The following is a 24,983-nucleotide window of genomic DNA, read 5'->3' on the forward strand; positions in this document are numbered from 1 at the left end:
CCTCTAGCCTTGTTCTTCTTTCGAGAGTTCCCTTGTGCTGCCTCAGTTGGATCTCCTTCACTTGACAGGGGGGTGAGATACTATGATCATGAAGGTGCTTCTCCCAGGGCAAGGCTCACCCATTGCACTCTGGGTGTGCTGCCCCTGCGATTTCCCCAAATGTGGGAAACTTGACTGCATAATTTGTGTTTCCCCTGGTCGGCTCTCGTATAATTCAGATCTCTTTGTCTCAGGTCTCTCTCCAGCCTAGTTTGCTGTCTGTTTCCACTTCTCTTTTCTTTAGCCGCTCCCTTCTATACCCTTGTGCACTATCCTGACTTCTCCTCCCGTCTGCTTACTTTGTGCCTTCCAATGCACAATGCAAACTACAGGTAGTGCTGCAGGGCCCACACCCTTTTACTTGCCTTACAGAGCAGCTCTGGAGCTGTTACAGTGCCCAGCTGCTGCAAGAAATCAGCTTGAATGCTTCAGGGGATGGGGCATGGCCAACATGAGCCCCACACCAAAGGAGGGTGGAGGAGTTTAATGCGAACTAGGGGTCATCCAAGCACCGCAAAAGGCCGCCAAGCCCTGCACGCCCCTTTTCTCTTTTCATATGCAGATGAGGGTTGAAGCCAACTTTGACCCACTGCTTGGATGACATCACCGTATGCAAATCCGTCTTCTGCAGAACTTCCCCCAGGAATGCTTGCACTAGTTGTTGCATTTGGTTTGTTGTTTGGGGGTGCTTCAGTATTAGGCAGCCTTCTGCCCTCCCATGTTCATCTGAAAATATGTGTTCTCCCTGCAGTTGTTGTCCCCAGATGAGAGTTCCCTTGTGCTGCCTCAGTTGAATCTCCTTTACTTGACAGAGATGTGCCTGAGCAGCGGCCCTCCCCAGCCCTATTCCAAATCATACTTATTTTGCATAGGAGATACCATGGTCATGAAGATTGTTCTCCCAGGGTGAGGTTCATTCATTGCATTTTGGGTATACTGACCCCTGTGATTTCCCCAAATGTGGGAAACTTGACTGCATTATTTTTGGTAGTGGGGGACTGTGTTTGTGCTTTCCTCTGGTCAGCTCTGGTAAAAGTCAGATTTCTTTGTCTCAGATTTTCCTCTAGCCTTGTTCTTCTTTCGAGAGTTCCCTTGTGCTGCCTCAGTTGGATCTCCTTCACTTTACAGGGGGGTACCCGAGCAGCGACCCTCCCCAGCTCTAGCCCAACTCCTACTTACCTGCCAGGTGAGATACTATGATCATGAAGGTGCTTCTCCCAGGGCAAGGCTCACCCATTGCACTCTGGGTGTGCTGCCCCTGCGATTTCCCCAAATGTGGGAAACTTGACTGCATAATTTGTGTTTCCCCTGGTCGGCTCTCGTATAATTCAGATCTCTTTGTCTCAGGTCTCTCTCCAGCCTAGTTTGCTGTCTGTTTCCACTTCTCTTTTCTTGAGCCGCTCCCTTCTATGCCCTTGCGCACTATCCTGACTTATCCTCCTGTCTGCTTACTTTGTGCCTTCAAACGCACAATGCGAACTACAGGTAGTGCTGCAGGGCCCACACCCTTTTAGTTGCCTTACAGAGCAGCTCTGGAGCTGTTACAGTGCCCAGCTGCTGCAAGAAATCAGCTTGAATGCTTCAGGGGCTGGGGCAGAGCCAACATGAGCCCCACACAAAAGGAGGGTGGGGGTGTTTAATGCGAACTAAGGGTCATCCAAGCACCGCAAAAGGCCGCCATGCCCTGCATGCCCCTTTTCTCTTTTCATATGCAGATGAGGGTTCCAGCCAACTTTGGCCCACTGCTTGGATGACATCACCGTATGCAAATCCGTCTTCTGCAGACCTTCCCCCAGGAATGCTTGTACTAGTTGTTGCATATGGTTTGATATTTGATGGTGCTTCAGTATTAGGCAGCCTTCCGCCCTCCCATGTTCATCTGAAAAGATGTGGTCTCCCTGCAGTTGTTGTCCCCAGACGAAAGTTCCCTTGTGCTTCCTCAGTTGAATCTCCTTAACTTGACGGGGGAGGGGCTGCCCGAGCAGCCACCCTCCCCAGCCCTATCCCAACTCATACTTATTTTGCATATGAGATCTCTTGATCATGAAGATTGTTCTCACAGGGTGAGGTTCATCCATTATATTTTAAAATAGGAAGGTACAAATTACATATTTGAATTGCATCTATGTGTTGGATTCAAATGTCCCCCCCCCCCCTTCCTTTCTCAATTGTGCCCGTCAGCAGCTATTCTAAGGTTGCTGCCAATGGGTGTGACACATTAATTTCTTCTGTGGGGTACACTGGACTCCACAAGGATTCACATTGGTGTGTAGAGTAGGATCTTGATCTGAGGCACCAACCGGCTCAAAGCTTTTGACTGTTCCCAAGAAGCTCAGTGCATTCTCCTCTATAACCCCGCTTCCATGAACAGGGAGCTCAGTTTGTAGTTGGTGCCTTCAGTAGCAGGCCACTTAACAGGGGCCTGCCTCAGGCAGCCTATTCTTAGCTATTAATTTTGACAAGAAAAGAAGAACTTGTTTTATGAGAATCTACAAGGGCTGCAGCAGGCTAGGTCTAATAGACATCTTTACTGCAGCTTCATCACTCCCAGCGGCGCTGTATACTCCCGTGCCCTGGTTGCTGGGTCACTGCAGCGGAGGCTCCGGTTTCTTCCTAAGGTCAGTCACACACACACCGCCCTTCCGGATCACGAGGCCGCTGATGAAGGGGAGCGTGGCCGTAGGGGGTGGACCGTGTGCGCACTGTCGTGGACACTGATTACTGGGCAGCCGCTCCACTAGCCACCAGGTACAGTTAAGGAGCACAGGTCTGGGGGTTTTTCTCCTATATTAAACCAATTTTGTACTGCCCGCAGCGCATTGTGATAGGTAATAGGGCCTGATTCAGGTTGGATTGCAATCACAATAAGCGATCCAACTGCAAAAATTGCTAAGAGCATACGCATGTGCCTGCATTTTCTGCGGCACCCCGCAGAGAATGCGATCGCCTCTGCCTGTCAATCGGGGCAGGGGGGGAGAGGGGGGTCAGCAACACTCCATTTCCAAGTCAGGGATGGAGCGGTGCGGGGGCAAGGCTTCAAAATGGGGTCTGCAATGGAGGAGACACAGGGGGCGTGGTCACAGCGGCTGTATGACATCACATTCAGCCGCTGTGATCACAAAAATGGTGGCGGCTTCCTGCGCGCACATACAGTCTGCACCAGCAGGAGGCTACACCATTTTTTATGATCACGCTGAACTGCAGTGCGACTGCAATTACAGCATGGTCAAGAAGGGAGGCGTCATGCTGGGTGGCCATTAGAGATGAGCGGGTTCGGTTCCTCGGAATCCGAACCCGCCCGAACTTCACCCTTTTTTGCACGGGTCCGAGCAGACTCGGATCCTCCCGCCTTGCTCGGTTATCCCGAGCGCGCCCGAACGTCATCATCCCGCTGTCGGATTCTCACAAGACTCGGATTCTATATAAGGAGCCGCGCGTCGCCGCCATTTTCACACGTGCATTGAGATTGATAGGGAGAGGACGTGGCTGGCGTCCTCTCCGTTTAGATTAGAAGATAGAGACGAGTGACATTTGATTTACTACTAATTTGGGGAGCAGTTGAACTTGTCAGGAGTACTCAGTAGTGCAGAGTTTTGCTGATAGTGACCACCAGTTTTATTATTTATAATCCGTTCTCTGCCTGAAAAAAAACGATACACATACCATATATGTGCTCAGCCTCAGTGTGCTGCATGATATATCATCTATGTATATCTGACTGTGCTGAGTGCTCACTGCTCACACAGCTTAATTGTGGGGGAGACTGGGGAGCAGTTATAGCAGGAGTACAGTGCACACTTTTGCTGCCAGTGTGACCACCAGTATATTGTCTGCCTGAAAAAGTTAAACACTCCTGTGGTGTTTTTTTTTTTTATTCTATAAACGCATTCTGCTGACAGTGTCCAGCAGGTCGGTCATACATTATATTATATAAATATTTACCTGCAGTAGTGTTATATTTTTTTTTCATCTCTATCATCTTTATCATCTCTATATTAGCAGACGCAGTACGGTAGTCCACGGCTGTGGCTATCTCTGTGTCGTCAGTGCTCGTCCATAATTGTATACCTACCTACCTGTGGTGGGTTTTTTTTTTCTATCTTCTTCATACTAGTAGTTTAGGAGTCTGCTGACAGTGTCCACCAGGTCCATCATTATATTATATACCTACAGTAGTAATATATTTATTATATTATCTATACTAGCAGACGCAGTACGGTAGTCCACGGCTGTGGCTATCTCTGTGTCGTCAGTGCTCGTCCATAATTGTATACCTACCTGTGGTGGGGTGTTTTTTTTCTATCTTCTTCATACTAGTAGTTTAGGAGTCTGCTGACAGTGTCCACCAGGTCCGTCATTATATTATATACCTACAGTAGTAATATATTTAGTATATTATCTATACTAGCAGACGCAGTACGGTAGTCCACGGCTGTACCTACCTCTGTGTCGTCACTCGTCCATAATTGTATACCTAACTGTGGTGGGTTTTTTTTTTCTATCTTCTTCATACTAGTAGTTTAGGAGTCTGCTGACAGTGTCCACCAGGTCCGTCATTATATTATATACCTACAGTAGTAATATATTTAGTATATTATCTATACTAGCAGACGCAGTACTGTAGTCCACGGCTGTACCTACCTCTGTGTCGTCACTCGTCCATAATTGTATACCTACCTGTGGTGGGGGTTTTTTTTCTATCTTCTTCATACTAGTAGTTTAGCAGTCTGCTGACAGTGTCCACCAGGTCCGTCATTATATTATATACCTACAGTAGTAATATATTTAGTATATTATCTATGCTAGCAGACGCAGTACGGTAGGCCACGGCTGTGGCTATCTCTGTGTCGTCAGTGCTCATCCATAATTGTATACCTACCTACCTGTGGTGGGTTTTTTTTTCTATCTTCTTCATACTAGTAGTTTAGGAGTCTGCTGACAGTGTCCACCAGGTCCGTCATTATATTATATACCTACAGTAGTAATATATTTAGTATATTATCTATACTAGCAGACGCAGTACGGTAGTCCACGGCTGTACCTACCTCTGTGTCGTCACTCGTCCATAATTGTATACCTACCTGTGGTGAAGTTTTTTTTCTATCTTCTTCATACTAGTAGTTTAGCAGTCTGCTGACAGTGTCCACCAGGTCCGTCATTACATTATATATACCTACAGTAGTTATATATATTTTTTTTTATATCATTAATTATCATCTCTATACTAGCAGACGCAGTACGGTAGGCCACGGCTGTGGCTATCTCTGTGTCGTCAGTGCTCGTCCATAATTGTATACCTACCTACCTGTGGTGGGGTTTTTTTTTCTGTCTTCATCATACTAGTAGTTTAGCAGTCTGCTGACAGTGTCCACCAGGTCCGTCATTATATAATATATACCTACAGTAGTTATATATATATTTTTTTTATATCATTAATTATCATCTCTATACTAGCAGACGCAGTACGGTAGTCCACGGCTGTAGCTACCTCTGTGTCGTCAGTCACTCGTCATCCATAAGTATACTAGTATCCATCCATCTCCATTGTTTACCTGAGGTGCCTTTTAGTTGTGCCTATTAAAATATGGAGAACAAAAATGTTGAGGTTCCAAAAATAGGGAAAGATCAAGATCCACTTCCACCTCGTGCTGAAGCTGCTGCCACTAGTCATGGCCGAGACGATGAAATTCCATCAACGTCGTCTGCCGAGGCCGATGCCCAATGTCATAGTACAGAGCATGTAAAATTCAAAACACAAAAGATCAGTAAAAAAAAGGACTCAAAAATCTAAATAAAAATCGTCGGAGGAGAAGCGTAAACTTGCCAATATGCCATTTACCACACGGAGTGGCAAGGAACGGCTGAGGCCCTGGCCTATGTTCATGGCTAGTGGTTCAGCTTCACATGAGGATGGAAGCACTCAGCCTCTCGCTAGAAAAATGAAAAGACTTAAGCTGGCAAAAGCACAGCAAAGAACTGTGCGTTCTTCAAAATCACAAATCCACAAGGAGAGTCCAATTGTGTCGGTTGCGATGCCTGACCTTCCCAACACTGGACGTGAAGAGCATGCACCTTCCACCATTTGCACACCCCCTGCAAGTGCTGGAAGGAGCACCCGCAGTCCAGTTCCTGATAGTCAGATTGAAGATGTCAGTGTTGAAGTACACCAGGATGAGGAGGATATGGGTGTTGCTGGCGCTGGGGAGGTGAGGTGGTTTGTTTAAGTCAGGCACCCGGGGAGACACCTGTTGTCCGTGGGAGGAATATGGCCATTGACATGCCTGGTGAAAATACCAAAAAAAACTGCTCTTCGGTGTGGAAGTATTTCAACAGAAATGCGAACAACAGGTGTCAAGCCGTGTGTTGCCTTTGTCAAGCTGTAATAAGTAGGGGTAAGGACGTTAACCACCTCGGAACATCCTCCCTTATACGTCACCTGCAGCGCATTCATCATAAGTCAGTGACAAGTTCAAAAACTTTGGGCGACAGCGGAAGCAGTCCACTGACCAGTAAATCCCTTCCTCTTGTAACCAAGCTCACGCAAACCACCCCACCAACTCCCTCAGTGTCAATTTCCTCCTTCCCCAGGAATGCCAATAGTCCTGCAGGCCATGTCACTGGCAATTCTGACGAGTTCTCTCCTGCCTGGGATTCCTCCGATGCATCCTTGAGTGTAACGCCTACTGCTGCTGGCGCTGCTGTTGTTGCTGCTGGGAGTCGATGGTCATCCCAGAGGGGAAGTCGTAAGACCACTTTTACTACTTCCACCAAGCAATTGACTGTCCAACAGTCCTTTGCAAGGAAGATGAAATATCACAGCAGTCATCCTGCTGCAAAGCGGATAACTGAGGCCTTGGCATCCTGGGCGGTGAGAAACGTGGTTCCGGTATCCATCATTACTTCAGAGCCAACTATAGACTTGATTGAGGTACTGTGTCCCCGGTACCAAATACCATCTAGGTTCCATTTCTCTAGGCAGGCGATACCGAAAATGTACACAGACCTCAGAAAAAGACTCACCAGTGTCCTAAAAAATGCAGTTGTACCCAATGTCCACTTAACCACGGACATGTGGACAAATGGGGCAGGGCAGACTCAGGACTATATGACTGTGACAGCCCACTGGGTAGATGTATTGACTCCCGCCGCAAGAACAGCAGCGGCGGCACCAGTAGCAGCATCTCGCAAACGCCAACTCTTTCCTAGGCAGGCTACGCTTTGTATCACCGCTTTCCAGAATACGCACACAGCTGAAAACCTCTTACGGCAACTGAGGAAGATCATCGCAGAATGGCTTACCCCAATTGGACTCTCCTGTGGATTTGTGGCATCGGACAACGCCAGCAATATTGTGCGTGCATTATATCTGGGCAAATTCCAGCACGTCCCATGTTTTGCACATACCTTGAATTTGGTGGTGCAGAATTATTTAAAAAACGACAGGGGTGTGCAAGAGATGCTGTCGGTGGCCAGAAGAATTGCGGGACACTTTCGGCGTACAGGCACCACGTACAGAAGACTGGAGCAACACCAAAAACGCCTGAACCTGCCCTGCCATCATCTGAAGCAAGAAGTGGTAACGAGGTGGAATTCAACCCTCTATATGCTTCAGAGGATGGAGGAGCAGCAAAAGGCCATTCAAGCCTATACATCTGACCACGATATAGGAGGTGGAATGCACCTGTCTCAAGCGCAGTGGAGAATGATTTCAACGTTGTGCAAGGTTCTGCAACCTTTTGAACTTGCCACACGTGAAGTCAGTTCAGACACTGCCAGCCTGAGTCAGGTCATTCCCGTCATCAGGCTTTTGCAGAAGAAGCTGGAGACATTGAAGGAGGAGCTAAGACAGAGCGATTCCGCTAGGCATGTGGGACTTGTGGATGGAGCCCTTCATTCGCTTAACCAGGATTCACGGGTGGTCAATCTGTTGAAATCAGAGCACTACATTTTGGCCACCGTGCTCGATCCTAGATTTAAAACCTACGTTGTATCTCTCTTTCCGGCAGACACAAGTCTGCAGGGGTTCAAAGACCTGCTGGTGAGAAAATTATCAAGTCAAGTGGAACTTGATCGGTCAACAGCTCCTCCTTCACATTCTCCCGCAATTGGGGGTGCGAGGAAAAGGCTCAGAATTCCGAGCCCACCCGCTGGCGGTGATGCAGGGCAGTCTGGTGCGACTGCTGATGCTGACATCTGGTCCGGACTGAAGGACCTGCCAACGATTACGGACATGACGTCTACTGTCACTGCATATGATTCTCTCACCATTGAAAGAATGGTGGAGGATTATATGAGTGACCGCATCCAAGTAGGCACATCAGACAGTCCGTACGTATACTGGCAGGAAAAAGAGGCAATTTGGAGGCCCTTGCACAAACTGGCTTTATTCTACCTAAGTTGCCCTCCCACAAGTAGTACTCCGAAAGAGTGTTTAGTGCCGCCGCTCACCTTGTCAGCAATCGGCGTACGAGGTTACTTCCAGAAAATGTGGAGAAGATGATGTTCATTAAAATGAATTATAATCAATTGCTCCGTGGAGACATTGACCAGCAGCAATTGCCTCCACAAAGTACACAGGGAGCTGAGATGGTAGATTCCAGTGGGGACGAATTGATAATCTGTGAGGAGGGGGATGTACACGGTGATGAATCGGAGGATGATGATGAGGTGGACATCTTGCCTCTGTAGAGCCAGTTTGTGCAAGGAGAGATTAATTGCTTCTTTTTTGGTGGGGGTCCAAACCAACCCGTCATTTCAGTCACAGTCGTGTGGCAGACCCTGTCACTGAAATGATGGGTTGGTTAAAGTGTGCATGTCCTGTTTATACAACATAAGGGTGGGTGGGAGTGCCCAAGGACAATTCCATCTTGCACCTCTTTTTTCTTTCATTTTTCTTTGCGTCATGTGCTGTTTGGGGAGTGTTTTTTGGAAGGGCCATCCTGCGTGACACTGCAGTGCCACTCCTAGATGGGCCAGGTGTTTGTGTCGGCCACTTGGGTCGCTGAGCTTAGTCACACAGCTACCTCATTGCGCCTCTTTTTTTCTTTGCGTCATGTGCTGTTTGGGGAGTGTTTTTTGGAAGGGCCATCCTGCGTGACACTGCAGTGACACTCCTAGATGGGCCAGGTGTTTGTGTCGGCCACTTGGGTCGCTGAGCTTAGTCACACAGCTACCTCATTGCGCCTCTTTTTTTCTTTGCGTCATGTGCTGTTTGGGGAGTGTTTTTTGGAAGGGCCATCCTGCGTGACACTGCAGTGCCACTCCTAGATGGGCCAGGTGTTTGTGTCGGCCACTTGGGTCGCTGAGCTTAGTCACACAGCTACCTCATTGCGCCTCTTTTTTTCTTTGCGTCATGTGCTGTTTGGGGAGTGTTTTTGGAAGGGCCATCCTGCGTGACACTGCAGTGCCACTCCTAGATGGGCCAGGTGTTTGTGTCGGCCACTTGGGTCGCTGAGCTTAGTCACACAGCTACCTCATTGCGCCTCTTTTTTTCTTTGCGTCATGTGCTGTTTGGGGAGTGTTTTTTGGAAGGGCCATCCTGCGTGACACTGCAGTGCCACTCCTAGATGGGCCAGGTGTTTGTGTCGGCCACTTGGGTCGCTGAGCTTAGTCACACAGCTACCTCATTGCGCCTCTTTTTTTCTTTGCGTCATGTGCTGTTTGGGGAGTGTTTTTTGGAAGGGCTATCCTGCGTGACACTGCAGTGCCACTCCTAGATGGGCCAGGTGTTTGTGTCGGCCACTTGGGTCGCTGAGCTTAGTCATCCAGCGACCTCGGTGCAAATTTTAGGACTAAAAATAATATTGTGAGGTGTAAGGTGTTAAGAATAGACTGAAAATGAGTGGAAATTATGGTTATTGAGGTTAATAATACTTTGGGATCAAAATGACTCCCAAATTCTATGAACAAGGGAAAATGTCATCATCCCGCTGTCGGATTCTCGCGAGATTCGGATTCCATATAAAGAGCTGCGCGTTGCCGCCATTTTTACTCGTGCATTGAAGAGAGAGCGGAGAGGACGTGGCTATGTTCTCTCAGTGGAAATCTCAATATCAGTGCTCAGTATCAGTGGATACTTATTGCTGCTCAGTAATACTAGTAGTGTGTCTCTCCTGCTCAGTGTCAGTTCTCAGTAGTATCCTCATCAGTGCTCAGTATCACTGCTCATTGTCTTGTGCTGCATTGTTGTGCTCAGCATACTACAGTACATTACTAATAGTCCAGTGCTGCATCTTGCTGCTCAGTGTCAGTTCTAGTATCCTCATCAGTGCTCACTATCACTGCTCATTGCATTGTGGTGTTCTGTATACTACAGTAACATAGTAATATAGTAACATATAGTAACATAGTTTTTGAGGTTGAATAGAGGCAAATTGCCCATCGTGTTCAACCTGTTTTAAGTTGTGATGATTCTACATACTTGCTTAATAATGTATTATGACTAGTTAGCTACTACAACTCATGTTACCCCCGGATTAACCATGTTGATATTTTAAGTATTATAAACTTGGATAGCTTTTTCATTCAGAAATGTATCCATTCCTTTTTTAAATCCAATTACAGAGTCCGCCATTACCACCTTCCCTGGCAGGGAATTCCACATCCTGATTGCCCTAACAGTGAAGATCATAGTATCTCACCTGGCAGGTAAGTAGGAGTTGGGCCAGAGCTGTGGAGGATTGCTGCTCGGGCACCCCCTGTGAAGTGAAGGAGATCCAACTGAGGCAGCACAAGGGAACTCTCGAAAGAAGAACAAGGCTAGAGGAAGATCTGAGACAAAGAAATCTGACTTTTACCAGAGCTGACCAGAGGAAAGCACAAACACAGTCCCCCACTACCACAAATAATGCAGTCAAGTTTCCCACATTTTGGAAATCACAGGGGTCAGCATACCCAGAATGCAATGAATGAACCTCACCCTGGGAGAACAATCTTCATGACCATGGTATCGCCTATGCAAAATAAGTATGATTTGGGATAGGGCTGGGGAGGGCCGCTGCTCAGGCACATCTCTGTCAAGTATAGGAGATTCAACTGAGGCAGCACAAGGGAACTCTCATCTGGGGACAACAACTGCAGGGAGAACACATATTTTCAGATGAACATGGGAGGGCAGAAGGCTGCCTAATACTGAAGCACCCCCAAACAACAAACCAAATGCAACAACTAGTACAAGCATTCCTGGGGGAAGTTCTGCAGAAGACGGATTTGCATACGGTGATGTCATCCAAGCAGTGGGCCAAAGTTGGCTGGAACCCTCATCTGCATATGAAAAGAGAAAAGGGGCATGCAGGGCATGGCGGCCTTTTGCGGCGCTTGGATGACCCTTAGTTCGCATTAAACACCCCCACCCTCCTTCGGTGTGGGGCTCATGTTGACAATGCCCCAGCCCCTGAAGCATTCAAGCTGATTTCTTACAGCAGCTTGGCACTGTAACAGCTCCAGAGCTGCTCTGTAAGGCAAGTAAAAGGGTGTGTAGTTTGCATTGTGCATTGGAAGGCACAAAGTAAGCAGACAGGAGGAGAAGTCAGGATAGTGCACAAGGGTATAAAAGGGAGGGGCTCAAGAAAAAAGAAGTGGAAACAGACAGCAAACTAGGCTGGAGAGAGACCTGAGACAAAGAGATCTGAATTATACGAGAGCCGACCAGGGGAAACACAAATTATGCAGTCAAGTTTCCCACATTTGGGGAAATCGCAGGGGCAGCACACCCAGAGTGCAATGGGTAAGCCTTGCCCTGGAAGAAGCACCTTCATGATCATAGTATCTCACCTGGCAGGTAAGTAGGAGTTGGGCTTGAGCTGGGGAGGGTCGCTGCTCGGGCACCGCCCTGTCAACTGAAGGAGATCCAACTGAGGAAGCACAAGGGAACTCTCGAAAGAAGAACAAGGCTAGAGGAAGATCTGAAACAAAGAAATCTGACTTTTACCAGAGCTGACCAGAGGAAAACACAAACACAGTCCCCCACTACCACAAATAATGCAGTCGAGTTACCCACATTTGGGGAAATCACAGGGATCAGCATACCCAAAATGCAATGAATGAACCTCACCCTGGGAGAACAATCTTCATGACCATGGTATCTCCTATGCAAAATAAGTATGATTTGGGATAGGGCTGGGGAGGGCCGCTGCTCAGGCACATCTCTGTCAAGTAAAGGAGATTCAACTGAGGCAGCACAAGGGAACTCTCATCTTGGGACAACAACTGCAGGGAGAACACATATTTTCAGATGAACATGGGAGGGCAGAAGGCTGCCTAATACTGAAGCACCCCCAAACAACAAACCAAATGCAACAACTAGTGCAAGCATTCCGGGGGGAAGGCCTGCAGCAGATGGATTTGCATATGGTGATGTCATCCAAGCAGTGGGTCAAAGTTGGCTTCAATCCTCATCTGCATATGAAAAGAGAAAAGGGGCGTGCAGGGTATGGCGGCCTTTTGCGGCGCTTGGATGACCCCTAGTTCGCATTAAACACCTCCACCCTCCTTTGGTGTGGGGCTCATGTTGACAATGCCCCAGCCTCTGAAGCATTCAAGCTTATTTCTTACAGCAGCTTGGCACTGAAACAGCTCCAGAGCTGCTCCGTAAGGCAAGTAAAAGGGTGTGGGCCCTGCAGCACTACCTGTAGTTTGCATTGTGCATTGGAAGGCACAAAGTAAGCAGACAGGAGGAGAAGTCAGGATAGTGCACAAGGGTTAGCTGAACACACTAACCGATTGCGCCACAGAGACACTTTGCAAAAAGTATATACTGACAAAGACTAATAAGCATTCATCTAGAACGTTTCCTAGAAAAACTTTAAAAAGTCAATAATCTGGAGAGTGTTTGTAAGATGTTTCTTCCAGCAACCAATGAAGAAACACATTGGTACTTTCGCATGATGAGTGAGTGCTTCAGGATCTCTTGCACTTACATGTGCAGCAGAGTACTGCAATGGAAGCATGCTGGGTCCATAACCCAGAGGTAGGCAGATTGAAACTATCCTTTGCTATATGCATTTTTTTGTTGTTCATTAAAGTAATCCAAAACTGGGATTGATATTTTAGCTTTTATTTTTACTTAAAGTACAATAACTTTTACCATTTTAATTTGTTTTAATAGTATATTGACAGTATTGTTTTCTTTCAAAAATCCACTTAATTTTCTTTACCCTATTATTAAAATGGTAATTGACAAAAACAAACTACATTGTCACCAGAAGGGCAATACAAAATGTACAAGTGATATATTAAAATCATCTTTCCAGCTTGAATTTCAATGATGCATTGGGGCAACGATTTTGTGCGAAACATCTTCACCCTTAAATAAAGATTTTCTTAATTCCTTACCTGTGTGCTAATTAGATATCACCTTGTTTTCACATTAAACAGACTTCCACATGAGAAAGCAGCAAGGATGCAGTGGCGTTAATGTTTCCTGGTGTCAACCTGTATTATTTCAGTAGATATTGAAATGAGGATGCATCTTGCTGCCTTTCCAATGAAGCAAGTTTAATTTAGTAATAGGTGAAAAACCATCCCTACAAATATGTTAATCAGATACTTGGCTTTGTGGACACTTTTCAGAGAACAAATTAGTTAGCATAAAAATAAAGCCAGAAAATGAAGAGCTGTTTAATCACTCAATTGGATTTTTCTGCCAGCATTTTTCTTTTTCTCTGCAACCCACTGCTAAATTGTGCTTCCTAGCTGTTTTTATAAAATCACTGAATCAAATCTAACTCTGATTACATCAGAGAAGGCCAGGTACCCTACACCATAACAGGGGGTTTGAAATTTTGACTTGTCTACTTAAAGATCACCAAAATCTGATAACAAGGTCAATTAAGTCCCTGGGTGGGATTGAACCACCAACCTTTTGGTTAATAGCCTTACACACTAACTGATTGCGCCACCGCGACACTTTGCAAAAGTACATACTGACAAAGGCTAATAAGCATTCATCTAGAACGATTCCTAGAAACATTTTAAAAAGTCAATAATGTGGAGAGTTTTTGTATGATGTTTCTTCCATCAACCAATGAAGAAACACATTGGTACTTTCCCATGATGAGTGAGTGCTTCAGGATCTCTTGCACTTACATGTGCAGCAGAGTACTGTAATGGAAGCATGCTGGGTCCATAACCCAGAGGTAGGCAGATTGAAACTATCCTCTGCTATATGCATTTTTTTTTGTTAATTAAAGTAATCCAAAACTGGGATTGATATTTTTGCTCTTTTATTTTTACTTAAAGTACAATAACTTTTACCATTTTAATTTGTTTTAATAGTATATTGACAGTATTGTTTTCTTTCAAAAATCCAATTAATTTTCTTTACCCGATTATTAAAATGGTAATTGACAAAAGCAAACTACATTGTCACCAGAAGAGCAATACAAAATGTACAAGTGATATATTAAAATCATCTTTCCAGCTTGAATTTCAATGATGCATTGGGGCAACGATTTTGTGAGAAACATCTTCACCCTTAAATAAAGATTTTCTTAATTCCTTACCTGTGTGCTAATTAGATATCACCTTGTTTTCACATTAAACAGACTTCCACATGAGAAAGCAGCAAGGATGCAGTGGCGTTAATGTTTCCTGGTGTCAACCTGTATTATTTCAGTAGATATTGAAATGAGGATGCATCTTGCTGCCTTTCCAATGAAGCAAGTTTAATTTAGTAATAGGTGAAAAACCATCCCTACAAAGATGTTAATCAGATACTTGGCTTTGTGGACACTTTTCAGAGAACAAATTTGTTAGCATAAAAATAAAGCCAGAAAATGAAGAGCTGTTTAATCAGTCAATTGGATTTTTTTGCCAGCATATTTCTTTTTCTCTGCAACCCACTGCTAAATTGTGCTTCCTAGCTGTTTTTATAAAATCACTGAATCAAATCTAACTCTGATTACATCAGAGAAGGCCAGGTACCCTACACCATAACAGGGGTTTTCGAAATTTTGACTTGTCTACTTAAAGATCACCAAAATCTGATAACAAGGTCAATTAAGTCCCTGGGTGGGATTGAACCACCAACCTTTTGGTTAATAGCCTTACACACTAACTGATTGCGCCACCGCGACACTTTGCAAAAGTACATACTGACAAAGGCTAATAAGCATTCATCTAGAACGATTCCTAGAAACATTTTAAAAAGTCAATAATGTGGAGAGTTTTTGTATGATGTTTCTTCCATCAACCAATGAAGAAACACATTGGTACTTTCCCATGATGAGTGAGTGCTTCAGGATCTCTTGCACTTACATGTGCAGCAGAGTACTGTAATGGAAGCATGCTGGGTCCATAACCCAGAGGTAGGCAGATTGAAACTATCCTCTGCTATATGCATTTTTTTTTGTTAATTAAAGTAATCCAAAACTGGGATTGATATTTTTGCTCTTTTATTTTTACTTAAAGTACAATAACTTTTACCATTTTAATTTGTTTTAATAGTATATTGACAGTATTGTTTTCTTTCAAAAATCCAATTAATTTTCTTTACCCGATTATTAAAATGGTAATTGACAAAAGCAAACTACATTGTCACCAGAAGAGCAATACAAAATGTACAAGTGATATATTAAAATCATCTTTCCAGCTTGAATTTCAATGATGCATTGGGGCAACGATTTTGTGAGAAACATCTTCAGCCTTAAATAAAGATTTTCTTAATTCCTTACCTGTGTGCTAATTAGATATCACCTTGTTTTCACATTAAACAGACTTCCACATGAGAAAGCAGCAAGGATGCAGTGGCGTTAATGTTTCCTGGTGTCAACCTGTATTATTTCAGTAGATATTGAAATGAGGATGCATCTTGCTGCCTTTCCAATGAAGCAAGTTTAATTTAGTAATAGGTGAAAAACCATCCCTACAAAGATGTTAATCAGATACTTGGCTTTGTGGACACTTTTCAGAGAACAAATTTGTTAGCATAAAAATAAAGCCAGAAAATGAAGAGCTGTTTAATCAGTCAATTGGATTTTTTTGCCAGCATATTTCTTTTTCTCTGCAACCCACTGCTAAATTGTGCTTCCTAGCTGTTTTTATAAAATCACTGAATCAAATCTAACTCTGATTACATCAGAGAAGGCCAGGTACCCTACACCATAACAGGGGTTTTCGAAATTTTGACTTGTCTACTTAAATATCACCAAAATCTGATCACAAGGTCAATTACATCCCTGGGTGGGATTGAACCACCAACCTTTTGATTAATAGCTGAACACACTAACCGATTGCGCCACAGAGACACTTTGCAAAAAGTTCATACTGACAAAGACTAATAAGCATTCATCTAGAACGTTTCCTAGAAAAACTTTAAAAAGTCAATAATCTGGAGAGTTTTTGTAAGATGTTTCTTCCAGCAACCAATGAAGAAACACATTGGTACTTTCGCATGATGAGTGAGTGCTTCAGGATCTCTTGCACTTACATGTGCAGCAGAGTACTGCACTGGAAGCATGCTGGGCCCATAACCCAGAGGTAGGCAGATTGAAACTATCCTTTGCTATATGCATTTTTTTTTTGTTCATTAAAGTAATCCAAAACTGGGATTGATATTTTAGCTTTTATTTTTACTTAAAGTACAATAACTTTTACCATTTTAATTTTTTTTAATAGTATATTGACAGTATTGTTTTCTTTCAAAAATCCAATTAATTTTCTTTACCCGATTATTAAAATGGTAATTGACAAAAACAAACTACATTGTCACCAGAAGGGCAATACAAAATGTACAAGTGATATATTAAAATCATCTTTCCAGCTTGAATTTCAATGATGCATTGGGGCAACGATTTTGTGAGAAACATCTTCACCCTTAAATAAAGATTTTCTTAATTCCTTACCTGTGTGCTAATTAGATATCACCTTGTTTTCACATTAAACAGACTTCCACATGAGAAAGCAGCAAGGATGCAGTGGCGTTAATGTTTCCTGGTGTCAACCTGTATTATTTCAGTAGATATTGAAATGAGGATGCATCTTGCTGCCTTTCCAATGAAGCAAGTTTAATTTAGTAATAGGTGAAAAACCATCCCTACAAATATGTTAATCAGATACTTGGCTTTGTGGACACTTTTCAGAGAACAAATTAGTTAGCATAAAAATAAAGCCAGAAAATGAAGAGCTGTTTAATCACTCAATTGGATTTTTCTGCCAGCATTTTTCTTTTTCTCTGCAACCCACTGCTAAATTGTGCTTCCTAGCTGTTTTTATAAAATCACTGAATCAAATCTAACTCTGATTACATCAGAGAAGGCCAGGTACCCTACACCATAACAGGGGGTTTGAAATTTTGACTTGTCTACTTAAAGATCACCAAAATCTGATAACAAGGTCAATTAAGTCCCTGGGTGGGATTGAACCACCAACCTTTTGGTTAAAATCCTTACACACTAACTGATTGCGCCACCGCGACACTTTGCAAAAGTACATACTGACAAAGGCTAATAAGCATTCATCTAGAACGATTCCTAGAAACATTTTAAAAAGTCAATAATGTGGAGAGTTTTTGTATGATGTTTCTTCCATCAACCAATGAAGAAACACATTGGTACTTTCCCATGATGAGTGAGTGCTTCAGGATCTCTTGCACTTACATGTGCAGCAGAGTACTGTAATGGAAGCATGCTGGGTCCATAACCCAGAGGTATTCAGATTGAAACTATCCTCTGCTATATGCATTTTTTTTTTGTTAATTAAAGTAATCCAAAACTGGGATTGATATTTTTGCTCTTTTATTTTTACTTAAAGTACAATAACTTTTACCATTTTAATTTGTTTTAATAGTATATTGACAGTATTGTTTTCTTTCAAAAATCCAATTAATTTTCTTTACCCGATTATTAAAATGGTAATTGACAAAAGCAAACTACATTGTCACCAGAAGAGCAATACAAAATGTACAAGTGATATATTAAAATCATCTTTCCAGCTTGAATTTCAATGATGCATTGGGGCAACGATTTTGTGAGAAACATCTTCACCCTTAAATAAAGATTTTCTTAATTCCTTACCTGTGTGCTAATTAGATATCACCTTGTTTTCACATTAAACAGACTTCCACATGAGAAAGCAGCAAGGATGCAGTGGCGTTAATGTTTCCTGGTGTCAACCTGTATTATTTCAGTAGATATTGAAATGAGGATGCATCTTGCTGCCTTTCCAATGAAGCAAGTTTAATTTAGTAATAGGTGAAAAACCATCCCTACAAAGATGTTAATCAGATACTTGGCTTTGTGGACACTTTTCAGAGAACAAATTTGTTAGCATAAAAATAAAGCCAGAAAATGAAGAGCTGTTTAATCAGTCAATTGGATTTTTTTGCCAGCATATTTCTTTTTCTCTGCAACCCACTGCTAAATTGTGCTTCCTAGCTGTTTTTATAAAATCACTGAATCAAATCTAACTCTGATTACATCAGAGAAGGCCAGGTACCCTACACCATAACAGGGGTTTTCGAAATTTTGACTTGTCTACTTAAATATCACCAAAATCTGATCACAAGGTCAATTACGTCCCTGGGTGGGATTGAACCACCAACCTTTTGATTAATAGCTGAACACACTAACCGATTGCGCCACAGAGACACTTTGCAAAAAGTACATACTGACAAAGACTAATAAGCATTCATCTAGAACGTTTCCTAGAAAAACTTTAAAAAGTCAATAATCTGGAGAGTTTTTGTAAGATGTTTCTTCCAGCAACCAATGAAGAAACACATTGGTACTTTCGCATGATGAGTGAGTGCTTCAGGATCTCTTGCACTTACATGTGCAGCAGAGTACTGCACTGGAAGCATGCTGGGCCCATAACCCAGAGGTAGGCAGATTGAAACTATCCTTTGCTATATGCATTTTTTTTTGTTCATTAAAGTAATCCAAAACTGGGATTGATATTTTAGCTTTTATTTTTACTTAAAGTACAATAACTTTTACCATTTTAATTTTTTTTAATAGTATATTGACAGTATTGTTTTCTTTCAAAAATCCAATTAATTTTCTTTACCCGATTATTAAAATGGTAATTGACAAAAACAAACTACATTGTCACCAGAAGAGCAATACAAAATGTACAAGTGATATATTAAAATCATCTTTTCAGCTTGAATTTCAATGATGCATTGGGGCAACGATTTTGTGAGAAACATCTTCACCCTTAAATAAAGATTTTCTTAATTCCTTACCTGTGTGCTAATTAGATATCACCTTGTTTTCACATTAAACAGACTTCCACATGAGAAAGCAGCAAGGATGCAGTGGCGTTAATGTTTCCTGGTGTCAACCTGTATTATTTCAGTAGATATTGAAATGAGGATGCATCTTGCTGCCTTTCCAATGAAGCAAGTTTAATTTAGTAATAGGTGAAAAACCATCACTACAAATATGTTAATCAGATACTTGGCTTTGTGGACACTTTTCAGAGAACAAATTAGTTAGCATAAAAATAAAGCCAGAAAATGAAGAGCTGTTTAATCATTCAATTGGATTTTTCTGCCAGCATATTTCTTTTTCTCTGCAACCCACTGCTAAATTGTGCTTCCTAGCTGTTTTTATAAAATCACTGAATCAAATCTAACTCTGATTACATCAGAGAAGGCCAGGTACCCTACACCATAAGAGGGGGTTTGCAATTTTGACTTGTCTACTTAAATATCACCAAAATCTGATCACAAGGTCAATTACGTCCCTGGGTGGGATTGAACCACCAACCTTTTGATTAATAGCTGAACACACTAACCGATTGCGCCACAGAGACACTTTGCGAAAAGTATATACTGACAAAGACTAATAAGCATTCATCTAGAACGTTTCCTAGAAAAACTTTAAAAAGTCAATAATCTGGAGAGTGTTTGTAAGATGTTTCTTCCAGCAACCAATGAAGAAACACATTGGTACTTTCGCATGATGAGTGAGTGCTTCAGGATCTCTTGCACTTACATGTGCAGCAGAGTACTGCACTGGAAGCATGCTGGGCCCATAACCCAGAGGTAGGCAGATTGAAACTATCCTTTGCTATATGCATTTTTTTTTTGTTCATTAAAGTAATCCAAAACTGGGATTGATATTTTAGCTTTTATTTTTACTTAAAGTACAATAACTTTTACCATTTTAATTTTTTTTAATAGTATATTGACAGTATTGTTTTCTTTCAAAAATCCAATTAATTTTCTTTACCCGATTATTAAAATGGTAATTGACAAAAACAAACTACATTGTCACCAGAAGAGCAATACAAAATGTACAAGTGATATATTAAAATCATCTTTCCAGCTTGAATTTCAATGATGCATTGGGGCAACGATTTTGTGAGAAACATCTTCACCCTTAAATAAAGATTTTCTTAATTCCTTACCTGTGTGCTAATTAGATATCACCTTGTTTTCACATTAAACAGACTTCCACATGAGAAAGCAGCAAGGATGCAGTGGCGTTAATGTTTCCTGGTGTCAACCTGTATTATTTCAGTAGATATTGAAATGAGGATGCATCTTGCTGCCTTTCCAATGAAGCAAGTTTAATTTAGTAATAGGTGAAAAACCATCCCTACAAATATGTTAATCAGATACTTGGCTTTGTGGACACTTTTCAGAGAACAAATTAGTTAGCATAAAAATAAAGCCAGAAAATGAAGAGCTGTTTAATCACTCAATTGGATTTTTCTGCCAGCATTTTTCTTTTTCTCTGCAACCCACTGCTAAATTGTGCTTCCTAGCTGTTTTTATAAAATCACTGAATCAAATCTAACTCTGATTACATCAGAGAAGGCCAGGTACCCTACACCATAACAGGGGGTTTGAAATTTTGACTTGTCTACTTAAAGATCACCAAAATCTGATAACAAGGTCAATTAAGTCCCTGGGTGGGATTGAACCACCAACCTTTTGGTTAAAAGCCTTACACACTAACTGATTGCGCCTCCGCGACACTTTGCAAAAGTACATACTGACAAAGGCTAATAAGCATTCATCTAGAACGATTCCTAGAAACATTTTAAAAAGTCAATAATGTGGAGAGTTTTTGTATGATGTTTCTTCCATCAACCAATGAAGAAACACATTGGTACTTTCCCATGATGAGTGAGTGCTTCAGGATCTCTTGCACTTACATGTGCAGCAGAGTACTGTAATGGAAGCATGCTGGGTCCATAACCCAGAGGTAGGCAGATTGAAACTATCCTCTGCTATATGCATTTTTTTTTTGTTAATTAAAGTAATCCAAAACTGGGATTGATATTTTTGCTCTTTTATTTTTACTTAAAGTACAATAACTTTTACCATTTTAATTTGTTTTAATAGTATATTGACAGTATTGTTTTCTTTCAAAAATCCAATTAATTTTCTTTACCCGATTATTAAAATGGTAATTGACAAAAGCAAACTACATTGTCACCAGAAGAGCAATACAAAATGTACAAGTGATATATTAAAATCATCTTTCCAGCTTGAATTTCAATGATGCATTGGGGCAACGATTTTGTGAGAAACATCTTCACCCTTAAATAAAGATTTTCTTAATTCCTTACCTGTGTGCTAATTAGATATCACCTTGTTTTCACATTAAACAGACTTCCACATGAGAAAGCAGCAAGGATGCAGTGGCGTTAATGTTTCCTGGTGTCAACCTGTATTATTTCAGTAGATATTGAAATGAGGATGCATCTTGCTGCCTTTCCAATGAAGCAAGTTTAATTTAGTAATAGGTGAAAAACCATCCCTACAAAGATGTTAATCAGATACTTGGCTTTGTGGACACTTTTCAGAGAACAAATTTGTTAGCATAAAAATAAAGCCAGAAAATGAAGAGCTGTTTAATCAGTCAATTGGATTTTTTTGCCAGCATATTTCTTTTTCTCTGCAACCCACTGCTAAATTGTGCTTCCTAGCTGTTTTTATAAAATCACTGAATCAAATCTAACTCTGATTACATCAGAGAAGGCCAGGTACCCTACACCATAACAGGGGTTTTCGAAATTTTGACTTGTCTACTTAAATATCACCAAAATCTGATCACAAGGTCAATTACGTCCCTGGGTGGGATTGAACCACCAACCTTTTGATTAATAGCTGAACACACTAACCGATTGCGCCACAGAGACACTTTGCAAAAAGTACATACTGACAAAGACTAATAAGCATTCATCTAGAACGTTTCCTAGAAAAACTTTAAAAAGTCAATAATCTGGAGAGTTTTTGTAAGATGTTTCTTCCAGCAACCAATGAAGAAACACATTGGTACTTTCGCATGATGAGTGAGTGCTTCAGGATCTCTTGCACTTACATGTGCAGCAGAGTACTGCACTGGAAGCATGCTGGGCCCATAACCCAGAGGTAGGCAGATTGAAACTATCCTTTGCTATATGCATTTTTTTTTTGTTCATTAAAGTAATCCAAAACTGGGATAGATATTTTAGCTTTTATTTTTACTTAAAGTACAATAACTTTTACCATTTTAATTTTTTTTAATAGTATATTGACAGTATTGTTTTCTTTCAAAAATCCAATTAATTTTCTTTACCCGATTATTAAAATGGTAATTGACAAAAACAAACTACATTGTCACCAGAAGAGCAATACAAAATGTACAAGTGATATATTAAAATCATCTTTTCAGCTTGAATTTCAATGATGCATTGGGGCAACGATTTTGTGAGAAACATCTTCACCCTTAAATAAAGATTTTCTTAATTCCTTACCTGTGTGCTAATTAGATATCACCTTGTTTTCACATTAAACAGACTTCCACATGAGAAAGCAGCAAGGATGCAGTGGCGTTAATGTTTCCTGGTGTCAACCTGTATTATTTCAGTAGATATTGAAATGAGGATGCATCTTGCTGCCTTTCCAATGAAGCAAGTTTAATTTAGTAATAGGTGAAAAACCATCACTACAAATATGTTAATCAGATACTTGGCTTTGTGGACACTTTTCAGAGAACAAATTAGTTAGCATAAAAATAAAGCCAGAAAATGAAGAGCTGTTTAATCATTCAATTGGATTTTTCTGCCAGCATATTTCTTTTTCTCTGCAACCCACTGCTAAATTGTGCTTCCTAGCTGTTTTTATAAAATCACTGAATCAAATCTAACTCTGATTACATCAGAGAAGGCCAGGTACCCTACACCATAAGAGTGGGTTTGCAATTTTGACTTGTCTACTTAAATATCACCAAAATCTGATCACAAGGTCAATTACGTCCCTGGGTGGGATTGAACCACCAACCTTTTGATTAATAGCTGAACACACTAACCGATTGCGCCACAGAGACACTTTGCGAAAAGTGTATACTGACAAAGACTAATAAGCATTCATCTAGAACGTTTCCTAGAAAAACTTTAAAAAGTCAATAATCTGGAGAGTGTTTGTAAGATGTTTCTTCCAGCAACCAATGAAGAAACACATTGGTACTTTCGCATGATGAGTGAGTGCTTCAGGATCTCTTGCACTTACATGTGCAGCAGAGTACTGCAATGGAAGCATGCTGGGTCCATAACCCAGAGGTAGGCAGATTGAAACTATCCTTTGCTATATGCATTTTTTTTTGTTCATTAAAGTAATCCAAAACTGGGATTGATATTTTAGCTTTTATTTTTACTTAAAGTACAATAACTTTTACCATTTTAATTTGTTTTAATAGTATATTGACAGTATTGTTTTCTTTCAAAAATCCACTTAATTTTCTTTACCCTATTATTAAAATGGTAATTGACAAAAACAAACTACATTGTCACCAGAAGAGCAATACAAAATGTACAAGTGATATATTAAAATCATCTTTCCAGCTTGAATTTCAATGATGCATTGGGGCAACGATTTTGTGAGAAACATCTTCACCCTTAAATAAAGATTTTCTTAATTCCTTACCTGTGTGCTAATTAGATATCACCTTGTTTTCACATTAAACAGACTTCCACATGAGAAAGCAGCAAGGATGCAGTGGCGTTAATGTTTCCTGGTGTCAACCTGTATTATTTCAGTAGATATTGAAATGAGGATGCATCTTGCTGCCTTTCCAATGAAGCAAGTTTAATTTAGTAATAGGTGAAAAACCATCCCTACAAATATGTTAATCAGATACTTGGCTTTGTGGACACTTTTCAGAGAACAAATTAGTTAGCATAAAAATAAAGCCAGAAAATGAAGAGCTGTTTAATCACTCAATTGGATTTTTCTGCCAGCATTTTTCTTTTTCTCTGCAACCCACTGCTAAATTGTGCTTCCTAGCTGTTTTTATAAAATCACTGAATCAAATCTAACTCTGATTACATCAGAGAAGGCCAGGTACCCTACACCATAACAGGGGGTTTGACATTTTGACTTGTCTACTTAAAGATCACCAAAATCTGATAACAAGGTCAATTAAGTCCCTGGGTGGGATTGAACCACCAACCTTTTGGTTAATAGCCTTACACACTAACTGATTGCGCCACCGCGACACTTTGCAAAAGTACATACTGACAAAGGCTAATAAGCATTCATCTAGAACGATTCCTAGAAACATTTTAAAAAGTCAATAATGTGGAGAGTTTTTGTATGATGTTTCTTCCATCAACCAATGAAGAAACACATTGGTACTTTCCCATGATGAGTGAGTGCTTCAGGATCTCTTGCACTTACATGTGCAGCAGAGTACTGTAATGGAAGCATGCTGGGTCCATAACCCAGGGGTAGGCAGATTGAAACTATCCTCTGCTATATGCATTTTTTTTTTGTTAATTAAAGTAATCCAAAACTGGGATTGATATTTTTGCTCTTTTATTTTTACTTAAAGTACAATAACTTTTACCATTTTAATTTTATTTTAATAGTATATTGACAGTATTGTTTTCTTTCAAAAATCCAATTAATTTTCTTTACCCGATTATTAAAATGGTTATTGACAAAAGCAAACTACATTGTCACCAGAAGAGCAATACAAAATGTACAAGTGATATATTAAAATCATCTTTCC

General features: G+C 41.3%; 6 non-coding genes across 6 annotated transcripts; 3 read left to right on the top strand and 3 right to left on the bottom strand.

Moving 5' to 3' along the window:
• The first annotated feature begins 57 nt into the window (after nt 1-57).
• LOC134997435 (U1 spliceosomal RNA) lies at nt 58-220 on the top strand. The gene has a single exon (XR_010199948.1). It is a non-coding gene; the product is annotated as a U1 spliceosomal RNA (small nuclear RNA).
• Nucleotides 221-894: 674 nt separating this feature from the next.
• LOC134996972 (U1 spliceosomal RNA) lies at nt 895-1,058 on the top strand. Its single transcript, XR_010199530.1, has one exon. It is a non-coding gene; the product is annotated as a U1 spliceosomal RNA (small nuclear RNA).
• Nucleotides 1,059-1,210: 152 nt separating this feature from the next.
• Nucleotides 1,211-1,373, top strand: LOC134997228 (U1 spliceosomal RNA). Its single transcript, XR_010199773.1, has one exon. It is a non-coding gene; the product is annotated as a U1 spliceosomal RNA (small nuclear RNA).
• A 9,472-nt stretch (nt 1,374-10,845) lies between these two features.
• LOC134997156 (U1 spliceosomal RNA) lies at nt 10,846-11,008 on the bottom strand. The gene has a single exon (XR_010199707.1). It is a non-coding gene; the product is annotated as a U1 spliceosomal RNA (small nuclear RNA).
• A 655-nt stretch (nt 11,009-11,663) lies between these two features.
• Nucleotides 11,664-11,826, bottom strand: LOC134997321 (U1 spliceosomal RNA). The gene has a single exon (XR_010199854.1). It is a non-coding gene; the product is annotated as a U1 spliceosomal RNA (small nuclear RNA).
• A 152-nt stretch (nt 11,827-11,978) lies between these two features.
• LOC134997082 (U1 spliceosomal RNA) lies at nt 11,979-12,142 on the bottom strand. Its single transcript, XR_010199636.1, has one exon. It is a non-coding gene; the product is annotated as a U1 spliceosomal RNA (small nuclear RNA).
• Between the last annotated feature and the right edge of the window lie 12,841 nt (nt 12,143-24,983).

Source organism: Pseudophryne corroboree, unplaced genomic scaffold (genome assembly GCF_028390025.1).
Source record: "Pseudophryne corroboree isolate aPseCor3 unplaced genomic scaffold, aPseCor3.hap2 scaffold_144, whole genome shotgun sequence".
Taxonomy (NCBI): Eukaryota; Metazoa; Chordata; class Amphibia; order Anura; family Myobatrachidae; genus Pseudophryne; species Pseudophryne corroboree.